The 18,740-nt window shown below is 38.2% G+C and overlaps 1 pseudogene; it reads left to right on the top strand.

The window, feature by feature from the left end:
- The first annotated feature begins 15,870 nt into the window (after window positions 1–15,870).
- On the top strand, window positions 15,871–15,989 carry LOC118607524 (annotated as a pseudogene).
- Window positions 15,990–18,740: the final 2,751 nt, after the last annotated feature.

An 18,740-nucleotide genomic window follows, 5' to 3' on the forward strand; every position in this document is an offset into this window, starting at 1 on the left:
ATGAATGAATAAAGAAAAGTTATAAACCTAAATATGTAGCCCAGAAACCAGTCTCAAACCTTTCTTTTAGCAGCAAAGGCAAAGAGCCTGGTTCTTCATCAAACCTGTCAAACTGCTGGAAGGGTTCAGTTTTTCCAGGTAACAGTTGGGACAAAAAAATGGGGTAAATTTTAGGACAACATATAAACAGGGAAAGATTCAACAAACATCTATAGAGTTTTCACTGTGGGTCAAGCCCTGTCTTGGTGAAGGGGATATAAAAAGTGTGAAGACACAGCACCCGCTCCTGGGGGGCAGTCACAGGAACTTATAAGTGGCGAGGTGATTGCAAGGCAACAACGCACTAGGTACGATGAGGCCTTATGATGATGAAAGCCTGGATTAGATGGTTCTCAGAAGCCTTCTGGCCTTTCAATCTATGGCATTTATAGCCAAGAGGGGCCAGGACCAGGGGTGGTATGAGATTCTGAGGGAGATTTTTTTTCGAAAACTTTTTTTTAATTAAAAATGTTTTAATTTAATTTGTTGAGGCAACATTGGTTAATGAAATCACACAGGTTTCAAGTGTATAATTTGTCCATATAATATATCATTTATATACTGCTTTGTGTGTTCATCACCTCAAGTCGAGTGTCCTTCTGTCACCATATATTTGACCTCTTTTACCCTGAGGGAGATTCTTAAACTATTTCAATTCAAGGGGTATTTGAAAATACTTTTGCTCACAGCTCTCAAGTGCTAACCAGCACTTTGGAAGATGGTTTCAGATATAGAGTGCAGCTGTGCAAGTCCCAAGCCAGGGGGACAATATCAGTTTCATGACACTTTCTCTATGGTAGATGAGTAGCCGTTCAGGATTAAATTGGGCATACTTTCTTTAGTCAAAACATCCACGATTTAATACATTTTTCTTTGCAGTAATAGCCAAAAATGAGTAGTAATGTTGAATACAATGTGGCATAACTTATCTCTAATTTTGAAACTCAGAAAGGACATTTTTATATTAAAAATATTCAGAGGTAACATTTGCTTTAACTATAGTATCTAGTAGCACAGGAAATGACTGTTAAAAAGGCCCTGAGAAACAAACTCATTCATTATGGCCCAAGGTCTCTGAAAGACTCTCCTGAACCACTACTCAAATGTAGACTCTCCATTCATGTCTTAAGTGTTCATAACTTCCCAGGAATTCAAAAAGACAACATTCTGAAGGTATTGGCATGTCGTTAAGGGTAAGAGAATGAGCAAGGGTCTGGGAATTGGGAGATGTGATTTCTAGTCCCCTTCTTCACTACCCAACTGTGCAACCACAGGGGCACAATCCCTTCTGGTCTCAGTTTCTCCAGCCATAAAGTGCCTCCTGGCTTTTCAGATCTAATTTCAAACAGAAAACACAGAGAGTACACTGCATTTGGTTAAAAGGTTGGGTATCGGAGCCAGACTGTATTCAAACCTGTGCTCCACCACTTGCTAGCTATGTGACTTTGAGCAAATTATTAACATCTCTCTGCCTATTTTCTCATCTCTAAAATGGAGCAATGATATTTTCTATGTCATTGCATAGCTGTGAGAATTAACTGGCTTCATATATATGAACAATACCAAGTACTCACAATACAAATTTTCGCTAATATTGTTCATTGCGGCATTGTTTGTAACAGAAAAGACTGGACATAACCTAAATACCCACCATTAGGGGACCAGTTACTCAGACTATCATAGAATGAGGTAGAGTCGTACAGTTCTTATGGAAGATCTCCAAAATGCATGGTTAATTGAAAACAGGAGGGCACAAACTAGGGAAGAGCCTGCTCCTGTGTGTGAGGTCATTTTTTAAAGGCACACACAGAATCGTGCTAGTGTGTGATAACGATTTCTAACAGGACATAGAGAAACCCTTCATGGTATATAAGGGTGGGGGCAGGTTAAGAGACATTTTTCAATTTATGCCCTTCAACTTGAATTTGTTACCATAGGTATGCACGTATTTTTCAAGAAATAAGCTAAAATAAGTTAAAAACAAAAACAAAATTGATAAAGTTGCTTTGTCTGTCTCAGAAGACCCTTTTGAGGAATAACCTGAGGCAATGTATGTAAGCATGGTGAAAAACTGGGAAATGCTATGTCGATGTCGTGCGTTAGTAAAATGAGAGTTTTTGGCTCAGTGGGTCTAGAAGTCCTAAATGTACATGGTTGCTGAAATAAGTGTGGCTTTAGAATATTTGCATAAAATTGAAATAACTTTACCAGTGATATTAACAGCAGAGTTTACTATTGACCATAAGCAGTACTGGAGTATTAACAGCAGTATTAGAGTAGCATGGGTAGCACCCAGGGCTACCATGAAAACCAAAGCTTCTCTTCTGGACATCAATTTATTTTTCCATTTAAATAAAAAGTAAAGGTTCCTTCCCAAGATTTTTTTCTTTGGAGTCCTAATTATTTTTCAGCTTTAGAAAAACAAATCCAATCTTAAAATTTCCAGGGTTTTAAGTATTTTCTCCTTCCTCTGAAGAAGTATAACTATTAAGAACATGTTCCCAATTTAGAGCCACTGCATCTTTCATTAGACATTCTGTTGGCAAAAAGATTTATTTAAATGGAAACTTAAAATAATTAAAACCAGTAAGAAATTTAAAATCAGGCTAATTTCAAAGGTGAGAATTATGTCAATGTTTTGAAATCAGACACAGAGAAGAGAACCTGGTGGGGAAAGTGATGACAAACACTCCCTTTTCCTCATTTCCTACAAGCTGGAAATTTTGAGTCGACCTTAAGGAAACATTGAGTTCCTGCCTTGTGCTCAGTCATGAAAAAGGAGGTTCTGTAACTGTGTAAAAGTTTTATTCTATGCAGTAAATACAAGAAAGACCCTCAAAACTCCTTGCTCTGGGGTTCGTGAGCCTAGACACACAGCTTCGGGTTGCCCATGCCCTTTTGTCCCTGCTTTCTGGCCCAGCCCCCTGGGCGGCAGCCCCCACACTTGGCCTAGAATGCAAAACCCTGGCAGCTTTCTCTTCCCTGTATAATTCTGCATATAGGCAATCTCGGCCTCATTCACCCTCTCCCAGCATTTCTGCTTCCTGGTTTCTGAATTGAGCATCCCCTGGGGTCCCTGACAAATTGGTTTCCATCTCTGCAGTCACAGACCCTTGACCAGAAAGCTGCAAAGTAGCTTTATGTACACTGTTGGTCTCATCCATCTGTCCAGTTTCAAGCCTCAGGGGACATCTGTATGGAGATGTGGTGGAGTTCTGCCTCCTTCCCCCTTCTTCCCACATCCTGGACAAATAGAAGGGTGTCTAGGATGACTTCTCCATACTCCTCCCCATTCCCAACCCTCTAATCTGGGTTGCAAAGAGCTGCTTTTCCCCGGCAGGGGACTCTGTCTGTCATCCTGATTTCTTTGGTTGTCTGAAGAGCAAAACGCAGAAATGTTGACAGTGCATCCACCCTTTCCTGTTTCTCTCAGAAAGGCCCTCTTTTAAGCAGTGGCTGGTGGGTTCAGTGACCTTAGCCTCTGAGCTGCTCTGGGCAACTTCTCACCTCTTCTCTCTGCAGAGGCCCCAACCATTTCTGCCTGCTGAGTTGCCTGTGGTAGAAGCCTCACCTCCCCCCAGATTTGGAGAGAAAGATTTGGATGATTGAAGTAAAGTTATAAAGCATTCCTTTTTCCCAGTGACACAGGAATTTAACCACATGACTCCTGCTGGTGTTTTGGAAAGGCAGTATGAGAGAGGAGAGCTCTTGGAATGATGCGGTGTTTCACAGGCACAGATTGCCTCCCAGGAGATTCAGGGCAATGCCTTAGGCCATGCTGTCTGCAAGCCAAGAATGGAGACAAAGAAATATCCCCCCGGAATAACAACTGGCCATTGAGCTCTGATTTTCACTGGGTTCTTTCTACCTTCTACTACACCCCCCAGGACCACAGCTCAATCCCTCTAATCCAAAGCAGACATTCCTGCAGCCTGAAGAGTTGGGGAAGGAGACTGACAAGGAGCAGTGACAAGCAGCAGGGGACCAGGATCCCTTTGTCCACTTTTGGGGTGCAAATTGTGAACCAGTTGCAAAAAAGTCCCCATTTAGACTTTGTGGTCATTAAGTTGATAAGAGCTGATACCTTCTACTACTGTCCATGTACAAGACACTGTTTTCAGTGCCTTACTTCTAGTAAGTCATTCAATCATTATAACACTCTGAGGTGGTTGATTGCATTATTATCCTCATTTTATAGTTGAGGACATTAAAACTTAGAAAAGTTAAACAAGCCATGTAGAATCACATATTTAGTAAGTTATCCAAGTACAATTCAAATCCAAGCAGTCTGCTCCAGTCTCTGCACTCTGACCTACTGCATATACTACCATTCCCAGAGCTTACTGGGTTGGGGCTCTCTAAGCTTCCAGTCTTTGTTTCATGTAATAGACACAAGAGTAGTTTGGAGGCAAAGGAGGCTACCTCTAGTTTTATGCAGAGCTGTTATCAAAAGAACCCATTGTGTGGAAGAGTTGAGATGAATTTGGTTTTGATATGAAAATGAAGTGAAATGAAATAATATAGAGCTAAACTAGAAAATATTGAGTAGGAAAGGAAGATGAAAATAAGAAAAAGGGGAAGGATAATTAAGCTACATTCATTCATTTATTCATTCATTCAGTTAACAAATGAGTGTCTCTTTTGTGTCAGGCAATGTGCTAGACTCTACGAATCAACAGCTAGCAAAAATAAAAAGGACAAAATCTTTGTCATGGGAGAACTTGTAGTTTAATGGGGGAGAGTGACTTTTACCTAATAACTACATGTGAGATTTTAAATGGTGACTCCTATTTAGTGCTATGAAAGAAAATGCCATGGGGCTTAACGTGGTATAACGGGGGACCTGGTCTAGTCTATCCCCTGGTTAAAATATGTAGGGCAGAGGTTTAATGCATCATTTCTTTCAGGATAAAAGGGAAGCTGATTCTGATATTCTTGAGTGAATAAATCTTGCAGACATGACAATCATCTTAGTTTTTCACTAGAGGAAGTTTGAAAATCAACCATAATAGGCATGATTTTTGCCTTTAAACTCCTCCAACCTGTTCTAATTTTAACTCTCTTTCTCCTGGTCCAGTGCCCCTTTCTCTAAATCACTGCGCCTCTAAATCACCATCACTTCCTCTTCAGTAGCAGTTTCTCATTAGGCAATTGTCTACTGAAGGGCTCATTTGTCAACAGTTCTGCTTTCACTCCCCCAGTCTGAAAAACATCTGGGAGCCAGTTGGCTAACCTCGTTTTCCCTTCAGCCTTCTGTGTATTCCTAGAACAATTATGTGAACCAAAGGTTCCGATATTCTTCACTGTATATTCTCTCTTTAGATTATCTATACACTATTATGGCATTATCTTTTATGATATATAGAATGTTTAGTTTCTTACAAAGATAAAAATATACAGTAAGTTCTGTTTCTTCTATATTCTCCCTTCACTCCATAATAGGAAACACTGGAACACTCAAAATTCTAAGATAATGATGTAGAACAACCAATTGTACAGCAGTCCAGAATATCTCGTGTCATAGATAATACTGGTTTTGTATATTATAGGTAATATTGATTTTTAAATTGTTTCTTTGGAGGTCAAAAAGATCTGATTACCTTACAGTACTTTAACCATTAGGAGTTATATTTAGTTGAAAATTGAGAGAACGATTGTTATTTTTACCAGTACTCTGTTATGACTGCTCTTTGCCCAGGATATTCTTCATGTGGACACTGAGTGGAGTCCAAAGTGCTGGGTCATTGCTGCTTGACAGGGCTTCTTGTGTTTGGATTTTGGAATTTATAGCCACTGTGGAACTCAGAAGGCACCAGGATGAAAACACATGTACTCAAAACATATTCCCATTTTTCCCCTTCTCGTTGTACTGCATACAACCAGGGCATAAAAACAGACACCGGAAGCCAAAAGTCAGCATTTACTAGGGAAGGACACAGTGGAGACTCTGGAAGTCCCCTTCAAGAAGGGACCTTCTCACCTAAGAATGTGGGGCCCAGCTGCCTCTCCAGACACTACAGTGTATCAAACGCCTTGTTTTCAAATGGATGTGTCTTCCTCATTACTGAAAATGTTTCCCAGCCAGAAGTGAGACTCTTTCTAGAATTTCCTGCTCTAGGCACTTGAAAGGGTCTCTGGGTGACTGTCCTGGCCCCTTTCATTCTGAACTTGTACTTCTAGTCCCCGCTTGCTTGTACTCCCTCTCAGGAACAGTCTTATAGAGATTTCATTATTGAGAAATGTCAAATGGAAACTACTAGTCAGCTAGAAGGTGATACTTTCCAAAGAATATAAGTCAAAGTAAGTCACACACATTCTGTCATTCATTTAGACAATATTCATTGAGCAGCACTATTCACCCTTCTTGGGCTGGGTTTGGGGCCTACAGCGGCAAGCGAAACGGCTCTGGGCTCTGTCCTAGAGGAGCGACTACCTACCAGAGGGGACAGAGATTGATTAAAATGATCCCACAGATATAAGATTACAACTACGAAAAGGACTGAGTAAAAGGCAGAAAGGCAGGAGAGTGGAGGGGGATTGGGTAGGTTCCTGGTGAGCTGAGACTTGAAGGTCTTCGTTCTCCTTGTGCCTGTCATTTACTGGCTCCTGCCTGTGTCCACACAGTCTGTTTTAGACCTTAGACACCTAGTGAGGCAGGGCTTTCACAGCGTATAGCTCAATCATGGAGGCCAGTACAGAGTCTTTGTTTAGCATGTGGTGGGTGATGCCTGGCCAGCCTCTTGTATCTGCTGGAACCAGAAATTGGACTCTCAAAATAAGAGGGGTATTTTTGTAAATCTTGCTCTGCAGCATTTAAATTATTCCAAAAGGGGATTTGACAAGGAAGTAGAAACCATTTTAACCACATAATTTCATCTGGTCCTCATACCCAGAGGTAGACATTCTTTTTTAACAGCCCCATTTTATAGGTAAGGAAGTAGACAATATTGGTGTTTTAGCTATTTATCTTTTTACTCCCTTTATCATAACACTTAATATATTTTTTTGTTATGACTTATTTGCTTGTATGCTTCCCCCATAAGACCTCGAGCTTACGAAAGCAGCTATAATCAGCACCATATCTCAAGCACCTAGCAAGTGTCAGTACATAGAAATAATTATTTGTCCAAAGAATAAATAAGTAAATGAATGACTTGTTACAAAGAAAAGCTGTGTTCTGGAGGAAGGAAAAAAAGACATTGAACTAATTTTCCAGTGGGATGTAACCAAACAAGACTACTTTGTCCCCAGTGGGCTGGAGTTCAAGGCAACAATAAATGTAAGGGCCAACCCAATTTTTCACATGCCTGAACTGAAAAATCTGTAAAAGACATGTGAAAACACACAATACTTATCTTTAGCCTCTCCCGCAAAATTACTACCTCCACCTCTGACTGTTGTCAGCTCTGCTGCCAAGAGACACAATGAGACCCTCCTCCCCCACTTCAATTTCCTGCTCTGCTTCATGTCAAGATAATCTCTGAGTACGGTTATTTTACAGGTCGGAGCTGAAACCAGCCCTGTATGGTTGTTTTAGACACGTGACTTCATTGAGACAGAGGTGAAGTCAGGTCAGCATTAGCCACACTGTGTCCTGTGTCCCCCTCCACCTCTCTTCCTTCTCTTTTGCTAGGAAGAGAACTCCCTCCACCCTTTTGATACCTAATGGCTGTATATAATCCAAAGTCCGATTTGTCTGACATTCGGGCCAGAAGACTAGCAAATAGGAAAACTTTAGGGGTCATTTGGTTACACTTATTAGACTGAGGGATAGGTGTCGCCAAGTTTCATACTGAATCAAGTATTCATGGTCTAGGCCTTTGTTCCTGGATCCAAATCAGAGCAATAGTAACTTGAGAGGTGGACCCACACTTCGTCTGCTTGTGGCCGGCAGGGGCAGCACAATTCCCCCAGCTGTTACACCACCACCTCTGTTGTCACTATTCTGGGGTGTTGAGTTTCCTGCCCTGACAACTGTTCAAAGAACTTTACTTTACTTGAGTCAGTTGTATGAGACCATTTTATAGTGTCTAAGACAGAGAAGATTTGGGGTAATGGCTGGATCTGATGCACTCAATGGTACATTAAAACACAGTGAGGTTAGCAGAGTTCTAGGCCTCACTCGGAACCCCCAAATATTGTTTTTATTTAAATGGAAGAGTTATCAGGATAAGGATCACGAAGTAGAGATCCATAACAATTTTTCTAAGTCCTTACTGGTCCTGCTTCGAATAATAAATAACTAGGAGAAAAAAGGTGGGGTCGATATGGAATAGTTCTTTAGTTTATTTCTTCAAAGGGAAAAATAGCAAAACATAAATATGAGTATTGAAATCTATCTTTCGAGATTATCCATTATATAAAAAGTCCATTTACACTGGAAACAATGACAATGCCATGAGAGTATTTAGAAGTAAAATGATAGTGACAGGATTTCTGAATAGACTAGGAGTCAAGAAAGTAGTTGCTGGTCTCACTTCAGTCTCTTAACTACCGAATAACTTTCAGCAAGTCATTTCCGTCTTTTAAACCTCATTTTCCTCATTTGCAAAATGGTGGGGCTAGGTTAGATAATTTCTAGGGTGCTCTTTGCAGCAATAAAATTATCTAGTTCAATAAAGTATTGTAAATATCTAAAGGAAATCTGTACGATCTGTTGTTTGCAGTGAAGTGAATTGGCTTCTGAGCTGTCACTCGGAACAAATTTCTTAAACCATAAACCAATAAGTGTTAATTTCAGTAAAACAACCTTTAATTGAATTGAAATTACATTAAAATAAAATCCAATCCTACTGGATTATGTCTGAGAATGTTGAACTGCATTGATTATTTCAACATGACTTGAAAAAAGCAATGGGATCAGTAGTAATATAATTAGTATTAATATTATAATAATATTGAAAAGAGAGATAAGTCTAATAGCATTACTGTACCACAAAGAAAATACAGAACAACATGACCCCTATTATTAGTCGTTGTGGGACACAGTTATTTTATAATGCCATTGCAAAACATGTGTAGTGAGTAAAAGAACGTCTGCTCCAAACCCTATTAGAACTGAGGCAATTGAAATGTGGGAGTACCATCTCTGAGAACTCAGAAAGCAAAGGCTCTTCTATAGTTTTATATAAAAGACTATTTCTCAAATGAGGTCTCGGGTAAGCCTGTCTCAGAATCACCTATATATATCCTCAGGCCCTGTCAAAATGTGTGGAATTAGAACTCTGGAAGCTGGATGTTTTAAAAACCACCCTATATTCAAGAAAAGACCTGAGAACTAAAGTCTAGAATAATCGTGGGAGCAAAAACCTTCTCTGAAGAAAATACCACGATGACCCTCATAAGGAAGAGAATCTTCCAGGTCCCTACAAATGAGAAAAGATGCTTTGTGTTAATTTATCAGCATCCAGTTAGGAATAAGATTTATTAGATCTCTTATTAGAATAAAAATGGGCACAGGCCTGGGCATCTGCCTTGAGCTTGCCATGGTGTGTGTAGCAGAGTCCAGGGCTATGAGCACTGGCTCTCAAAACCAACAGGCCTGGGGTTGGGTCCTGCTTTTGCTTAACTCCAGGCAAGAATGCAAGCTAAAATATTAGCCTGGGACATTTAGTTTTGTTATAATTGTATATCCCAGCACCGCATGGTAGGATCACAATAAATATTAAATGTGTGTATTAGTTTTCTATTGCTGCTATGTAACAAATTACCACAATTTTAATGGCTTAAAACAACACAATCTATTCTTTTATACTTCTAGAGGTCAAACGTCTAAAATGGGTCAGCAAGGCTGTATTCCTTTTGGAGGCTCTAGGGGAAAATCCATTCTCTTGTTTTTCTAGGTTTTAGAGGCTACTTGTATTCCTTGGCTCATGGTTCCATCCTCCGTTTTTAAAGTCAGCAGTGTGGCATTTTCAATCTCCCTTTCTCTCTCTCTCTCTCTCTCTCTCTCTCTCTCTCTCTCTCTCTCTAATTGGGTTTCCACATCTCCTTCTCCTCCTTCGGCTTTCCTGCCTCCCTCTTATTAAGACTCTTGCATTCACATTGGATCCACCCAGATAATCCAGGATAATCTTCCCATCTCAATATCCTTAATTTAATCACACCTGCAAACCCCCTTTTGTCACTAACATATTCATATGTTCTGGGGATTAGGACATGGACATCTTTGGTTTGTGGTGGTGGTGGTGGTGGTGGTGGTGGTGGGGGTCTCATGATTCTGTCTACAAGATCATCATCGAACAAAAGTTTAACTTACCTAAACCTTGGGTTTATCCTCTGTGAAATAGAGTTTCTATAAGGATTAAGTGGAATAAAGGCTGTAAATGCACAATAAAGCTATTATTATTATGCCTTCTAATTATTTTAGAACCAAATTGCTTATAAGGAAGTGACTTAAATATACTAAACTCTTATTTATTTCCTCCTTGCTGGTACTTCATTACAAGGAGTATAAATTTAAATTCAGGACCTCAAGAAACTTTTAAGGAGTTCCTTATCAGTCAGGGTTTAGTGAAGGAAAAAAGGACAACTTTAGATATTTTAAGTGGAAAGGATTTAATACAGGGCATTAAACAATTCTAAAACCATTGGAAGGACTAGGGGAGCAGGGATCAATGGCAGCCATCAACAATATTGAGCACACTGGCATAGTGGGGAGCTGGCAGTAAGAAAGCCACTGCTATGATGAACACAACTGCCTTTCCAACCACTTACGCTGGAGACTAGAAATTGGAAATCTGAGTCCAAATACCACCTGCCTCTTGACACTCCATGACCTTGTTTGCCAGTAGAAATAGTCATAGGAAGATGTTCTTGGCTTTACTCCCACACTCCAAATCAAATGTAAGTGCATCCAATCGCCAGAGTCCAAGTGGCATTCCGAGCCTGGCATCAAGAGATCTGGAAAATGCAAGTTTCAGTTTTCCAGCCTTTGATGCAGGAAAGCACAGAGAATGAGATGGAATGGATGCTGAGCAACGGTCAATCATACCAAGCCAGACTTTCTCCGGCAACTTGCTATGTGCAATTTGAAATATGTTTCTTGGAAGAAAAGTCCCCTACTATGATATGTTGCACTGTATGGTCTGAGAACATTCTAAAATCCCATCAGTTGGAGCATCTAGATTGCAGAAGAAATTCTTCTCCGTATTTAAAACTCGTTTGAAAAAATCCCCAACTTTCCTTTTCTAAGTGTTATAGAATATGCAATATACTTTTAAACTATTTTTAAAAATCCATTACATTAATTAATATGAATTTGAAATACTGAAAAGCTAATATGGTGGGCTAGAAATTGTCAATAGCACAAGTCTAAGACTTATTAGATGCCCAATAAATATGTATCCTCTCCTAAAACATGAGTTTGGCCAGCCTACAGATTTTCTATGTTGGCACTGTTAAGAGTTTAACAAATGAGTTAAAATACATATAGCTAATTTAAATAGCGAGGCTTAGTTCTCAAAGCAGGGTGTGGTGGGGTTTAACTATGATCAAATGTGTACCTTTTCTCAACAAGGATTCTTTCTATTTCCTTCTATTCCCTATAAAGTTTCTGCCTATCACAGGCAAAAATGCAGGGAGCCTTTGGTTTGGGGCTGCCCCAAGCCCATGTAGCCTTATTTCAGTTCCAACAAATCTCCCAACCCTGCTATACCACATGGCCTTGGCCACACTAGCCACTCTCTTGGTATAAGAGAACATGGTACACAATTTCTAAACCCTCTAACAGTCTTGGGAAGTATCAAAGCAAAACAGAACAACAACAAAAGGGCAAACCACATAGGGTCCCTTGCATTTGTTTGTTTTTCAAGGGAGGAAGGATAATTTTGAACTGTAACACTGGAATTATATGATAGGATATGGGAAATCACTACTCTTTGTACAACCTGAAATTGTTTTTATGGCACCTAAACACACAACCACAACACATCAATTTGGTAGCCTACTGTCAAACAAAAGAAGGTCTATATTTTTGGATTAAGAACATTATATTCTCCTCTATGTCATTAATTTACATAGATTAATGTCACCCTGACTGCTCTGTGAAGTGTAATTTCTATTTAATTACTTCCACTGCCCCATTTATTTAAATAGGTAAAGATGTCTTCTTGACCTCATATGTTAGAAAGCTCTTATACTAACACAAAGCACTGGTTTTCCAGTATGAAATGAAGTACAAGTTCAGAGCCCTGCAACAAAATGACAAGAGACTCTAGCAGAACACCTTGGGCAGGTTGGTGTGTGATGTAAACAGCCTTCATGGCATCTCCCCCACAGTGGTGTGTTTGCAAAGTCCTAGCAAATCTGGCTCTGTGCCAAATAGTTGAGGGGCACATTTTTTTCCTTGTGAACTGAATGAAACACCCCTTAGCAGACCCACCCATGGAAGGCCTCAGGAACAGCTGGGTGGAATTAAATGGCATTTATTCCTGTATTGGTTATGGCCATGGGCCAGGAATTCCACACCCAAGCCGCATGCAGCCTCCAGCACAGAGGAGCGGTGGTACTGATTGTGGCTGGAGCTCCACTCTCACTGTGGACAGGATGTGAATGATTAATTTTTCTATTAAAAAATTCCTGAAGGATATGGAGGGACTCTTTATTTTTTGCCCTGAGCCTAGTTTTCCTAATATCCATGTAATTCTCATGTGTCTACACAAGAAAGGGGAAAATTGCACAATTATGTCATAGATTTGGATGACTCACACAACTAATGTTCACAAGGATATAGTCTCAGATTCACTAAGTAATTATCTAATGATTTCACATGACACTGGAGTTAGAGTCAGAAAGACTCAACATTGTAAAAATATGAAGTTCCTCAAATTAACCTGTAAGTACAACTAGAATATTAAATGTGCTGAAATATGTGAGGATGTTTTGAAAGGAAAAAAGAAAAACGTATGAGTTCGGGATCAGCCTATCAGATGAAAACGTGTTATAAAGCAGTAGTAACTTAAATACTGTGGTATTAGGTGAGAAGAGATATTCAGATGAATAGAAGAGAACAGACAAGACTTACTGCCTGTGGAAATTTAGTATATAATAAATTTTGTATTTCAAATCAATGAAGAAGATATAGATTGCTCAGGAAGTTATAGTGGGACACTTGGGGGAAAAAATAAAGTTACAATGTTATTTCTCAGGATACACCACCCCTTCCCTACTAATCCGAATAAAGATTTAAACATTTAAAGATATATAAGAGTCTAAAAGAAAATGTAGAAAATTTGTGTGTGTATGTCATGTGGAAGTAAATCCTGGATTCGTAATAGAAAAGATGGCTTTATTTGATTCTATAAACTAAAATAAAGAGTTTATGAAAAAAGAAATACAAATTCCTATATACATATAAAAACATATTCATTCTCATAATTAAGGAAATGCAAACTAAGAATAAAAAGGATACTTTTGCCTGTAAGGCAACTTTGAAAAGTTTCAAATTCAATACTGGTGAGAGATTGAGAAAAGGAGTATTTTCATATACTTCTGAAAACAGAAAATGATAAAACGCTTTTGAAGGCAATTGGCAATGTCGATCACATTTTAAAACCCACCTACATTCACCTAAAATTATACTTCGATGTTATGGTAAAAGTATGCCAACAATTTATTGCAACAATTTATGGTAAAAGTACGCCAACAATTTATTCCAATGACGACTCTCGTTAAAACAATCAAAATGCCCAGCAAGGGAAACGGGAAGTTATAATATTCTATATGATAGAATATTATCCAACCATTAAAAAAGCCATATACACTGATATATAAAAATTACAAGATATATAAGTACATGGAAAAATTCATTAAAATTACAGAATTTTCTCAAGGAATAAGACAAAGATGTCCACCACCACCACTTTTATTCAACAGAGGATTAGAAGTCCTAGCTACAGCTATCGGACAGGAAAAAGAAATAAAAAGCATCCAAATTAGAAAGAAAGAAGTAAAACTGTCCTTATTGGCAGATGACATGATACTATATATAGAGAGCCCTAAAGATTCCACCAAAACACAGAACTGGAAAATACATTTGGTAAAGTAGCAGGATACAACATTAACATTAATAAATCGGTTGCATTTTTACACACCGATAACAAACTATCAGGAAGAGCTATTAAGAAAAAATACCACTTACAATTGCATTAAAAAAAAAAAAACACCTAGGAAAAATTTATCCAAGGAGGTAAAAGATTTGCACTCAGAAAACTATAAGACACTGAAGAAAAAAATAGATACAAATAAAGGAGGCATATACCATGTCCATGGATAGGAAGAATTAACATTAAAATGTCTATACTCTCCAAAGCAATCTATAGATTCAATGCAATTTCTATTAAGATACAATGGCATTTTTCCCAGAACTAGAACAAATAATCCTAAAATTTATATAGAACCACAAAAGACCCTGGATAGCCACAGCAATTTTGAGAAAGAAGAACAAAGTTACAGGTATCATTCTACCTGATATCAAACTATACTACAAGGATACAGTAATCAAAATAGCACAGTACTGGCATAAAAACAGACACACAGATCAATGGAAAAAATAGAGAGCCCAGAAATAAACTCATGCCTACATGGTTATTTAATCTATGACAAAGGAGGCAAGAAGATACAATGGGGTAAAGATAGTCTATTCAATAAATGATGTTGGGAAAACTGGACAGATAGATGCAAAAAAATGAAACTGGACCTTCTTATACCATATACAAGAATAAACTTAAAATGGACTAAAGACTTAAATGTAAGACCTGAAACCATTAAACTCATACAAGAAAACAGGCAATAAACTCTTTGTCATTGCTTAGTAAAATATTTTTTGATATATCTCTTTGGTCAAGGGAAACAAAAGAAAAAATAAACAAATGTGACTATATCAAACTAAAAAGTTTTTGCACAGCAAAGGAAACAATCAACAAAATGAAAAGACAACATATTGAATGGGAGAAGATATTTGCCAATGATGCATATAATTAGGAGTTAATATCCAAAATTTACTAAGAACTTATACCACTCAACAACAACTTAGCAACAACAAAAAACAAACAACCTAATTAAACAATAGGCAGAGGATCTGAATAGCTATTTCTCCAAAGAGGAAATGCCGATGACCAATAGACATATAAAAAGATGCTCAATATCACTAACCGAAAGAGAAATGCAAATAAAACCACAGCATGATAGCACCTCACACCTGTCAGAAAGACTAACATCAACAAACAAGTGTTGGCAAGGATGTGGAGAAAAGGGAACACTTGTGCACTATTGGTGGGATTGGAAACTGGTACGACTACTATGGAAACCAGTTTGGAGGTTTCTCAAAAAATTAAAAATAAAACTACCTTATGACGCAGCAATTCCACTTCTGGGTATTTATCCAAAGAACCCAAAACACAAATCTGAAAAGATATATACACCCCTATATTCACTGTAGCATTATTTACAAAAGCCAAGATATGGAAGCCACCTATGTGCCCATCAATAGATGGCTGGATAAAGAAGTGGTATATACGTACAATGAAATATACTTGGCCATAAAAAAAAAATGAAATTTTGTCATTTGTGACAACATGGTTGGACCTAGAGGGTATTATGCTAAGTGAAATAAGTCAGACAGAGAAAGACAAACACCATATGATCTCACATGTAGAATCTAAAGAACAAAATAAATGAACAAATAAAACAAAAGCAGACTTATAAATACAGAGACCAAACTAAGGGCTGCCAGATAGGAGAGGGGTTGAGGGATTAGGTGAAAAAAGTGAGGGGGAAAAAAATGTAGAATTTTCTTATAGAATTACAGAAAATTCTTTAAAATTTGTAATAGTCTGTGGCCATATCACCCTGAACATGCTCAATCTCACCTGATCTCGGAAGCTAAGCAGAGTCGGGCCTGGTTAGTACTTGGATGGGATTCCACCTGGGAATATTGGGTGCTGTAGGTTAAAATAAATAAAATAATAAAATAAAAGTAAGTAATAAATACAAACACGATCGCATATATAAATTTTTTAAGAGACATTTATAGGCTTTTCTTTCTTTTGAATTGGATATGTATATCCTTTGCTTATCATTCTATGTTATTTTATATGTTAACAGCTTTTTTACTTATTAATATCTAAGAGCTCTTATACAATTGGAAGATTACCTTATTGTCTTACATGAGTTACAATCCAAACCACCCCCAACCCTAGTTAATTGTTTTTCACTTTGCCTCTGGTTTTCATTCCAAGACAAAATTTTCTTCCCTTTTATGGCTTCTTAATCTTGAGTCATAATTAAAAAGGCTTCTCCTACTCCAAGATTATAATAGAATTTTCCAATGTGTTCATTTAATAATAGTAAAGTTTTTACATTTAATTCTATGATCGACTTGAACTTTCTCCTGTCACCAGCTGGGAGGTTATGGATCGAACTACATTACTCCATTGAAGATTTCTACAGTTTGTCTTATGCAACATCTTGGCCATTCCTGGTGAATGATAAGCCTGATACAAACATTAGTGATATGCTTTCTACCTGATACAAACATTAGTGATATGCTTTCTACCTGATACAATGATATGACTACTCACAATTGGCATTTGCAGTAGACACTCCTGGCTGCTCAGCTGAAGTCTATTTCCTCCATCTTCCCTGCTACAAAGCCCTATCTTTGCTTGGGCAGCTATCCCTCCATGATGTGATAAAAGGCAAATCTTCATTAACCCAAGCCTGTCACTGTTATTTCATTCTCTTTCCCAGGGGTTGGTTTTAATGGTGACATGTGACCTTATTCTGGCCAACGAGATATGGGAAGTCTGTTGTTAGTCTTCTGAGAAAGTTTTCCTTACTCTTAAAATGAGACCAAACGGGGAAAAAGATCCTTCTGTTTTCCCTTTTGTGAGGCACTGTCAGTTTTTCATGGGACTCTAGGAACCGAGGCAGCCACTTTTTATCTGTGAGAAGAGCCAACCAAAGACAAAACCACCTGCTGTGTTTGGCAGAGCAGGGCAATGAAAAGAATCTGTATCCTGGTTCATGTCACTGAGATGTTGAATTAACCATTTCGCTGCTACTCTTCCTTTTGTTATATAAAAATAAATTTTCTTCATAGTTAAGTAATAAACAATGGGTTATCTGTTCATTGCACCATCCTAATACAGTGGTCCACAAATGTTGCACATAAAATGAAATACAGATCACAGAAATAGAGAACACCCTTGATGAGAGGTCTTAACACAGCTTTCAGGTTGGTTTTGCAGCCTCTCATTTTGACACATCTTCTGGGCTAGCTCTGTGCAATGCTACATGGTGGAATTCTGACCAGAATGTTCATGTAGTTGAGAAAATACTGAAAAATGAAAATGTAGGTGTATAAAAATTTGCAGCATAATTTAAGTTTAAACATCTGACTAATAGTCTGAAGAGAATTTTTTATATTTATAATTTAATAAAAGCAAACGTTATCAGTAATATGTTCAAAATGTATTTCTGGAACAAAAAACATTAGAAGAAACATAAAAACGTGTATGAGGATGCACATTTTTCCTTTTGCCACAGGCACCAATATGGCTTGGCAAGGCATTGCTGGATCCTGTTTTTATTTAAAATTGTGCGATTTCATTCATTATAGTTCTTTTGCATTAATTTCGATTTAAAAAATATTACATAAAAATAGTATTTATCTTGATTACTGAGTTTTTTGATGCTGTCCTATATTTTGTACCAGAGGTGAGTGTCTCGCTTGCCTCATTTTGCTGCCAGGCTGGCCAGCTGCCATATCCTCGGGGCATCAAAATGCGTGCAAGGCTTCTGGATTGCGTGACCTGACTCTCTGCTGTCTAACTCTTGGGATATACAGCTCCCTAGTTTTAAAGATGACTAGTTTTCCAGACACTCTCTGGGCTGTTCTTCCTATTTTTCTCCTTGCCTTACTTAGCATCTTCGTGTTAGGAACAGTGTCTCCCCATCCCCGCCCCCCACCTCCCAAAAAAATCCCTGGTTGAATAAGCCCTAACAGAATTTTGTATGTGGAACTTGGAAATATGGTTTAGAAATGGAAAAGCCAGTTGTTTATTTTGGATCAAGTCAGCAGATTGTCAGGCCCAAGGCAATATATGTAAAAAGCTCTTTGGAAGTTAAATTTGTTTTATTATAAAGCAAGTGTTTTGATCTTTTCTAATCCATAGGCAACTGAAGTATTTTCTGCAGTCAGGCTGGGACAGGAGACATTTTCAGATAAATGACTTCTTACTACACTCTAGAGACGCCATTCATGCTGCTGCATAGGAACTTGCAAGGAGAGGTGATTTGGTGGATTCTTAAAGGGGACAGAAAAGAAAATTGAAAGAGTCTTTCCTGATACAGTGGTCATTTAGATCAAAGGTTTGGATGAAGTGGTTTTTACATTCAGGCCCAAGACACCTTTTTCATGGGATTTAAATGGATTGGTAAGTACTATGGTAGAAATAAAAAAACTGAAATCAGTGGGAAAATGTCAATTTCTCACTTAGCATTTTGAAATGTCTGGTTAGCAGGAGGCTTAAAATGTGGCCACTCTGCCATACAGCTTGTGTATCTGTAAGACAACCCACGGCCCAGCTGAGACTTTGCGCTCCTGTATTTTAGTCTTCTTGCTGCTCAGACTACCAGCTCATTAGTATTTAAATCAGCTCATAAATATTTCCTGGAAATTCACAGTTGCTTAAACTTCA

This window comes from Rousettus aegyptiacus, unplaced genomic scaffold, assembly GCF_014176215.1.
Source record: "Rousettus aegyptiacus isolate mRouAeg1 unplaced genomic scaffold, mRouAeg1.p scaffold_m13_p_8, whole genome shotgun sequence".
In the NCBI taxonomy this organism is placed as follows: domain Eukaryota; kingdom Metazoa; phylum Chordata; class Mammalia; order Chiroptera; family Pteropodidae; genus Rousettus; species Rousettus aegyptiacus.